Here is a 10,188-nt window from a genome sequence, read left to right on the forward strand (position 1 = left end):
AAACAAAAATCATATTATAAGGAATTATAGGACTTAGTTTGTACTGACTATTGCTCCTTTCTGGATTGGTATTTCATGTGAAAGATCTTATTTCTGTCTTTTGGCTACGATTCCTAGCTCTTTTCATTGGCTTTGATTTTGGATTAGATCCAGAATCTAACTTGTAAAACTGGTGGCATATTTTCCTGATAATTTATTCTTTGCTGTATCCTCTGCAACAAAGCAGCAGGTTTATCAGTGATGTATCACTTTCACTTCATTGTAAGAGCTGAGAACTATCTTTTGTATGATGATTACATCAAATTTCTCTGTATAAACAAGATGAAATAGTGTTATGCTTAAAAATGACTATTTTGATTTCTGGCATCATATGTCTGTAATGTACCAAAAGTGTTTATATGTCTGCAAATTAAAGCTATATATTTTCGTAATAACTCACTTTCTGCTAGTATTTGAATTATTAAGATAAATAATTTTTAGTTGTAAGAAATACATATTTTGCTACTGCATGGGTGCTGGCTATTTTATCTGGTAGCTCATAATACTTCCCAAATTAATACGCTATTAACATACACTGTTGTTATTTTTTCCAGCTTAAAATATTTTTTGCTTGTGCACAGTTTGATAGCTGTTTCATGAAAAAAATGAATTCAGCCTGTCAAAGGCTTGTGGTTAATCACCTTTTCTCATTTACTTTTGTATTATTAAACTATGAATTCATTTGTGACAAAGAGACATTGTGTATTATCTCTGAAGGAAAATGACAAATTCTTTGGACCTGGCTTCTCTATTACAGATACACTGTGTTGACACGGTGGAGAAGCCAGCTCCTCGGCATGTTTTTCTTCAGTGAAGAGACAAGTAGCTAAAGGACAGATAGGATTCTTTTCTTTGTTTTTTATTTGAATTAGCAGCCCAATATCTTTTCAAGATGATGTAAGCAGGAGAAAACCAAAGGCACTTTAAGAAATACAGTAAAAACATAAACCTGCTCCCCCTGATCCTGCAGTGACTTTTCGTAGGAAACCAAACAGGTATTTTTGTTCAGGCTTGGCTTGCACCTGTTTGATTAAACAAACTGAGTTTAAAAGTGCAGTTCTAGGATTTATTTATCTATCTATTTATTTATTTATTTGTTTTTCTGTTTGGCTTTCTACAAACACATTCCATAATAAGATACACTGGTACTAGCCTGTTAAAATCAAAGTACAGCTCAGGCTGCATTTCACTTGCAATTTTCCACGCATTCTGAGGTAATCAGTTTGAAATCATCCATTCAGCCTTCCAAGCACCACTACCTGTGAAAAGGACTTTGCCCTGAATAATAGCTCATAGCAGCAGAGCACATTTTTATCTTCCTGTGAGCAGACTTTAGGTAGATAATGTCACTGAAGATGGCAAAACATGCTTAGTGGCTTGCTATAAAACAACAACCACAAAAAAAAAAAACACATTTTGTGTTTTACCTATAAAACATGTAGTTGTCAAAAGTAATGAGCATGTTATTTAAGACTGCAGTATTAATCCTAAAAGTGATAAAATAATCAGATACCTGAAATTCATAGCACATGGAAATTTCTGCTCCAGAAGAACATTCGTACTCTTTCGGATGTAAAATGCTTTATACCAGCTACATAGCAAACATTTCTATGACCTTGCTGTTCCCCAAATATCCTTTACAGAAATCTTTTTCATGTGAAAAAACATTTTTAAAGAATATAAGTAAAGTAAATTAGACTCAAATATAAAAGGCCTATTTCATTACCACCTTGTGGCAGTGCACTTGCCAAAATGCATGCAAATCTTGTCAACATTGGTGGTTGGGCTGGCACAAAAATAAGTGTCCCATTCATTTACAATATCCATTGAACAATCTTAGCGTGAGTGGGTGTTCTTTGTTCAGTCTCATAAAAAAATGAGATTGCCCTAAACTTTGTGTTGCCAAAAACCTCACAAACTTGCAATGCAAACACATTTTCATGAGAATTAACAAATCAAAAAATAAAGGATAAAAAATGGGCTGTGATCCCAGTGGCAGTGGACAGAGAAAATCATCTCACTCTCTTTTTCCGTGTTTTTTTTTTTTTTTTTTTCACTTTTTAAGGTGCAGGACCCTCTTTGAACTTGTTATTTTGATACAAAATTAAGCAAACACCTGGCAGCATATCAATAAAGGATGAGAACAGAAAGAACTGAACTCTCAAAAGCTCAAAAAGTAATTAATCTTAAGATCTCTCGGGTCTTTTTTTCACTACTAAGGTTCAAATGTGGACTTACACACTGAGTCCACTGAAGGCATTGTAAAAAACCTCCCACTATCTTAGTAGGATGTTGGAAGACAGGCTGAAGTGTTGCAGCAAAACACGGCCTCACTGAAAACAATGACAAAACCCTGGTTCTCCACTGGGGATATCTGTGTTTTGTGTCCCAACTGCTATTTTGAGAAAATCTTATTAAAATAAACAAAAGAATAGCATAAACCAAAACTTGAATTTTACCTCCCAGTTCAGATTAATGAATCCTCACTGAGCAGTGGCCTTCATCACAAAAATGTCTTGTAGTTCGACATAGGTGGAGATAAATAGTGCCTCTACCTTAAAGAAATCAGAAGCTGAATGTGTAGGATGTTTCTTTTCATGATGCTGATGTATTATCAGAGCTATGCAACATAACTTGTGCTCTGGCTCTCTGGCTGCTACCTTTTCTGCTTTGTGCTTGGCATCAGCTTCTTGTCTTGTAGCCATTAGTTTCCACGAGCATTCCTACATCCTCAAGTACTTACAAGGAAAAGCAAAGCAAAATAGTTAATTGCGACTTAGCTGAAGTAGAAAACTTGGCTTTAAACAGAGCTGAGAAGCTGGAGCTTGAGTAGCTGAACACGTTGACCTCCCTTACCAAAATAATTTAATTTTAAAGAAGCTATTTAGTGCAATTTTAAATGGAAATAATAATGCCCAGCTTTTTCACATCTCATAAAGAATGGTCTTGTACTTTTTTTTTGTGAGTAATACTTTCCCTGAGAAGTAAAAATTGCAGATATGAGCTTTATACTGTAATTTAATAGAGTGGGAAATGTTCCGAGGGAGTCATTTGAAGACTCCTAGCTTATTAGCTCCTAACAGGTCATTCAGAGTTACGAAGTTTCAACTGATTTGTAACATACCATAATTTACAATTCTATGCATTACAGCATGTGTAAAAATACTATGCAGGCAGAGTTGCTATTTCTTTTTCATTCTCTGTACCAGTGTGGCCCAGCAGATATGAAGATAAACTGCCACCTGCGTGGTGGTATGGAAGGAATCAGAGATTCTGGCTCTCAGGCAAACAAAATGTTAAATAGCCTGTTTTCTCACATTGCAGATGAGAAAAAGATTGGATTTTTTGTCAGCACATATCAATAGACTGCATATCCTATGCTGGATATTTCAGTGTTTTCTGCTAGATTTTCTTTCCAGCTTCATGAAAAAAATGAATTTTGAAGACAAAATCACCTCTCCTAAATATTTCCAGAGACAAACTGGTCTACTACAAACAGGTGTTAAGAAAACATCATTCTGAATGTAGAAATGTGGCATCATTTATGATGCATTCAGTCATATTCCATTGCCTGAAGAAACATATAAAAGCTTAGTATTTGACTTGCAGGTTTTCATGTTGCTACCTAGGGCTGCTGCTAAGTAAAAAGTACTTAGCTGGATTGCATCATACAGTATCATTTAAGCTGTGTTCAAATATAGATGACTGCATTCTAGGGTTCAAGTTGGATATTATGCTACTCTCTTCTCTGGAACCTAGCAAGGTGAATTCACTCTTCTATCCTTCTATTGTATTTTCCATTTTCAAACTTCTGACTAAATATGAATCTTCATAGCAACTGAGTATTCTCACCTCTTTAGACAAAATAGGAGCAAGCACAGTGACAGCTTGATTCTTCTAGCCATGTGTAGACATCTAGTACTATGTGAGATATGTTAAGATATCCCATCCTGTCTCCAGCTGATAGCTGGAAAGAGTACTGCTTTTCCATAAAACAGATATCTTCCAGCCCAGTGCGGATGCTTTGGAAATCTTAAGGTGTTTCACTAGACATCTATGTTCAGCCAACTTCTATGAGTCTTTGTTGGGGTTCAGCTTCAGATTAACACATCAATACTGAGGCATCTACAGAGCACAGATAGGAGTCAGATCTGACCTAAGAGCCTAAGCTTCCTTTATAGTCTATGGAAGTCTTGTCAAGATCGTCAACAGAAATAGAAAATGATTCCTCTTGATTTAAAGCAAGTGCTCAGGGCAGGATTCAGCTGCCCTGAACATAAATATCAGATGTATCTGCAATGCCTTTGGGCATCCCAGGAATCTGCTCAGGGCTGCCAGGAAGACTTGTGTCCTACAAGGGTGCTGGACACAAGTGTAGAGCAAACCATAACACCTAAAATGACATGGAAAACCTATGGAAAGATGTGAGAATATACCACTCGTAGTTGTATATCAACTGTATCACCATCTCAGTTCCTCTGAGTAAAGCTTGACTGACTACAATGCGAACTTGAAACCAAGATCATACGAAGACATTTAAATTTAAATGCCTTAATTTTGAACTGAATCTGAACTTATCATCAGAATCAAAAAAAAAAGGGAGGGGGGGCATAGAAGTTTGAATTATCATACCTAACTAATAAGCTCTGAAGCCTAAATTCTGTTAACTCCCAGAGCAAGTTCTCAACCATGTTATTTAAGTACAATGCTAAAGGCATCTCCTTGTAAGGACACTCTCTTACTTTGGAATCTGAGTTACTATATTTAAAACTCAGGTTGTGTTTAAGACTCAGATTTTAAAATCTTTGTGAAGAGAGGTTATACATGTATGTGCAACTACTAGACAGTCGTGCCTTCAGCATGGGGGGACCTCTGGCCTTGAACCTCTGCTCCTACACTCTTTATATGCTTTTCTTTACACAATCATTCAGGGCAGGTGAAAAAATCAGAATTACTTCTAAAGCAAAGGATTAGCTAAGCAGAGAACTATTTGGGAGCTAATTAGCTACCAGCTCTACCTTAGCCATTGGTAAGGCAGCATCTGTGTCACAGCTTACCACGAAGCAGATGCCAAACCCAGGATGATCAGACAGAGATATGCTGAAAGTAAGTGACTTGGCCAGCATCAGCCAAGCTTTTTGGTTATCGAACCTCGTCTCGTGCTGGGTTCTTCTCACCAACAGCAGCTTCTGGCATAAAAAGGGCACTTGAAACTGAAAAACTACTATTTCACAGGCCCTTTTCACTTGTATTTGTCTCCTCATACTTCAAGATTTATAAACACACAAATTATTTTCTTTTTTTTATTATTGTTAAAACTGTAGTTCCATTAAAATTGCAGTCTCATGACAGAGTTGTGCTGTAGAAGTTGGTCTTCCTCTGCCTAAGTCTTCCTTTTCTGAAGAAAATACGTATAAAGGGTCTGATTAACAGTCAGATTAAAAAGTAGAACTGCTTTTGAGGATGATTTTTCACTTCAGGAAACACTGAAGTAGAGAGGAGCAGAACATAGCAAATATAATCAAATGCATTCAAAATGAAAGAGACTTTAAAAACAATGTATGTGAGAAACAAAAATATATGGTCAAAATGAAAATAAAGAATTGTTCTGGATCTACTGGAGTTTCTGAGTGTTATCAGGAGTGTTAATAGTCCCCTTTCTGTAGTATCTGATCCCTTTTCTTAACCTATAAGTAGAAGAGCCTTTCACAGAGCGTCAGGACTTCCTGACACAAAGTACTGATACAAGATACATCAAATGCTGACTCTCATTGTCAGCAGGTTAAAGTTGTACAGAGAAATAAAGCCCTCAGTAGAGTATCTCTAAAAGGTCTGTTGTGTTATGATAACAGTACTCTCTTTTCATGGTGATTTTCCACAGTATTATTAAGTTGGGTACAATCGTGTTTGCTAACTCTTGACAAAAAATCTTACTAGAAATATTTGTATTTTGTCAGCCAAAATAAAAGCTGATATTGCGACATAATGTTTCCCCCGGAAAAATGAACGCTGTTAATTTTTTTTTTTTTTTTTTTTTTTCCAGCAATACACAAATACCAGACATGCTTCTGTGTTCATTTTGCTAAAATACATAATTTTAAGATAACCTTCCTCTCCATATTTATAAATAGAATAAACATTTCATCACAGTAGCAAAAAGAGGGTTCTGATAAACCACTATGTTAACATACTGTAGATATTGTAGATGCTTTCTATTCAAATACATGGCTTTGTGGATCTACCTTGAGGTCATCTATATGCTTTGTTTTCTTTTGCTTTTGTTTTTCTCTTCATAATTCATAAGATAAAAACCAAAGGCTATACAATTGTCTCATGTTTTTGTTTATCTCTGTTCAGCAGCATAACTTCTATTCAGTGGCATAACTTCATCTTAAAAACATTGTAAAAAGCTCGTCTTAACTGGATTTTCTTTGAATTTGGGTTGAATTTTCAGGAAAATATATGTGTAGTATTATGCAAATAAATGCTACGTATATGGATATCTGAAAAGCAAAATAATAAGTAAACACACGTGAAAAAGAAAGGTTTTGAAATATAATTCATTCTTTAAAGTTCATCAAAATATAAGCAATGTGTTAGAATTCTCAATGATTTTTTTTTCACCACATTCAGATACAAGTGAAAAAAATCAGTGCCTTCAGTTGGATGTACTCAGGACATCCTTAGAGACTTTGCTGCCCTCCTTTCTAGGAGGTGAGTAGCCTCATCTTGCACCAAGACCTTACATCTAGTATCTTTAAAAGATTTTTTCAAGTCACCCTATAGTTTCATGCACAGAAACCAATATGGCCAGTCTCCAATTACTGCTGCTCTGAAGAGATAAAAACTGAAGTGGCTGAAGGGTCAAACTATTTTTATTGATCCTAAATATCATTTCCCATTAGCATTGATAGTGAAAGGAAATCTTTCACTCTCTATTCAATGGATCCTGATCAAAGGTCAAACAGATTAAAGAAAAACACTTACTTACTAACTTACAAAATATTGAAACAAAATCCCCAGTCCATATTTTTGTCTTTTTTAGAGAAAATAAAAATAAAAGATTATATTATTAAGAAGTAATACTTCTTGTCTATTATTATCATCCATGACATAGCATAAGAGAATTATAAAGCTTTCAAGGATTTTCTCTCAGTGTGATTTCCATAATAGCATATTTCATTTTTTCACATATACATTTAAAATTTATCTTGAAATTTAATGAAATGAAAAACAGCTAAAGGACGAGTAATAACTTTTGATAACAGCTAGAAATGTCTTTGACAAGTTATTCCCATCTTAGATGCTTCTAGCTTGAACTTTGGATATCTATTTAAATAAGATATCCCTAAGTCCTTCTCCAATCAAGATATCTCCACTGCATTATTCAGAATACAGATAGCTATATTGCTCTTATTTTACCTAAAAATGAATTGAAGAAGGCCCTTCATACAGATACCTCAGGTGAAATGGATCAAGTTAAACAGAGCAAATCTGGGCTACATACTCTAAGAGACAGGTATCTTATTCCCATTTCCAAATAATGATGAATGAAAAAAAAAAAAAAAACTCTATGGAACATCTTGGAGCACAAAAGCTCTATATGCTTTGAGACAAGGCGTTCTCTGCATGCAAGCTTTTGGGGTTTTTGTTTGTTTGTTTGCTTATTTTACTTTAATTTTCATAACTTGGCAAATAAATGAAGTTGCAAGTTTCTATGAAGTGATTGGGAGACCTGCATTTGACAGAAATATTTGTAAATATGAAAATGAGACAATGAGAGGAATCTCCTTCCTACTCTATCCTCACCAGTCTGCTGGTGACAGATTGCAGTATGCTGGTTATGTAGCCCTTCAATAGAAAAAAAAAACAGTTGTATACATGGTAAAAAATGTGAGAAAAAAAAAATATGAGATAACATCCAGAGAAGTAGAAGAAGTGAAAATAAATAATAATAGCATAATAACAGCACACATGCTCCCAGTAAGATTTTGAATTGTTTCAAGGGTCAAATAGCTGGAACACAACTTACAGCATCATTATCTTTTCAACAAATACCAGAAAGTCATAGGCAAAATCATGAGATTCCTTTTACCTTGAAGGTAAAGATTATTTAGAAACAATTGTCTTGAATGGAGGGTACTTCTGAAAAGTTTTCACTGGGGTGAAAAAGAATCAAACAATCTGATATGTGAAATCTATCATTGCAAGACATGAAATTCTCATTAAATATTTTCAGATAATGGTCTAGAATAAACTAATTAAAAATGAGTATTTTAGACAGTGCTAAGGGGTTTGGTCACTTCATATGAGCTCTAGCAGATTCAAAGAATTTTAATGGAAGCAGATAACGGAAAATTAATCATCACTCTTCCTTCCCTTCCCTTTAAAAATGAATGTATTGCTAAAAAGTAAGATTTTTTTTTTAAAGAGGATCAATAGAGACAAGGTGCCAAATAAGTGCCAAAAGACAAGGTGCCAAAACTCATGAGGCGGATGAGTGTTGGAACTGTAGGAAGTCAGTTCAAACTACAAAACTACAAACTATGATACACAAAAATCTTTTTTTTATGATAAACTTTTTTGGATCTAACTCATAGGAACAGTACTTATTCCTCTGAGTGAAGGTCACACGAATTCCAGATGTTCTGCCTTGTTCTACCTTGATGGGCTTGCCCACTTTTGACTTCTCAAAAAGTTATTCTTTGATGCATGCTGTCATCCTTTGCCAGCCAGGGTTTCTGACCACTTCCAAGTAATAAATATAGCTGAAGATCAAAAGACAAAAATGAACTGTAGTGAAACATCTGACATATGCTTAAGAACTGAAACTCTCAGGAGGAATGAAATTAACAGATGGGAGAGTTAACACAGGCAGAGTTGAGACATGTAGCTAGGTGAGAATAGAGACTTCTGTAAGAATTAAAGTCATGACTATTAGTATTTGATGGTGAATAAAACTGCAGTAGGACATGAATTAAACCAACAAAGTTATTGCAGAAAATCTCTAGGTTCAGTAAGACACAATTTGCTTAAAAAAATAGGTGCTAAAAGAAGTTAGCCACTAAAATGAGTTTAGACACCTAATTTTCCAATGACTTAGCTCAAATTTGTTAAACACGATAATCTGAAAATTGTATTTTTCAGGCATAGATGCACAAAACTAGCAGAGAAGAAGCTGTTTCTCCATTCCTCTAGATTTTGGATTGTGTCTTTCTCCTCTGTATCAGCATCTGTTACATACAAACTCTGCATTTTGGGATTTTGAACCAGTGCTGCTCTCTAAAAGAATGACATATCTGGACTGCAGCAGAGAAAGGACTTCTCAGAATCTGGCAATGAGTGGGCAGGAAAGACAAAAATTGCATGAAGATTAAAATATATTTTCCCATACCTGAACAGCCAAACAGAAAGATGAACAATATATATCAGAGAGGAACATTTTTCTAGTCTAGTAGTGTTGATTACCTTAAATCCCAGGGTGATTATAAAACTACTGATGTAATGTCATTATTTAATAAGGTTAAATGGGATGACCCAAATACTTATAAGTCTGATAAACTATAAAACCTAGACAAAATAAGGGGACCCTGATTTGGGACTGAGACAATAATGTATTCAAGAATAATTATATATATAACAATGAATGCCAGTAAAAATGATTCTGTGGAAAACTGATCTTGTGAAAAAAATCTGAGTTAATTATTTGATTAAGTTACAAGTTTTTTTAGGTTCAAGAAGTAACAGTCAGACTGTTGCAAGATAAATGATGCTGAACTAGATTATATACTTTTTCAGAAGTAATAAGCACTATGAGATTTCAATAAAAGTAATTTCAATAATTTCTGAAATTAAAGGAATTAATACTGCTTATGACAGATATCAGAGGAAAAAATGTACTCAGTGGGAAAATGACTTTTAATAAAAGTTTTTAAAGAGGTTTTGCAGATAATTTTTTAAGTTTATTCAGCATTCGAGAAATTGGAATGAAAATAATTATTGCATCACGTAATATAAGAACTGGAGGAAAGGTAAGTAATAAGCAAAATACAGTAATATTACAGCCTAGTGTGCACCTTATGTTGCTTTTCACATTGAGTATAACAGTGAGTATAACGAAATAGATATTTGACAGGTCCAAATCAATAT

Source organism: Tinamus guttatus, unplaced genomic scaffold, assembly GCF_059628265.1.
Source record: "Tinamus guttatus ecotype Peru unplaced genomic scaffold, ASM5962826v1 Tinamus_guttatus_pri_ptg000381l, whole genome shotgun sequence".
Taxonomy (NCBI): Eukaryota; Metazoa; Chordata; class Aves; order Tinamiformes; family Tinamidae; genus Tinamus; species Tinamus guttatus.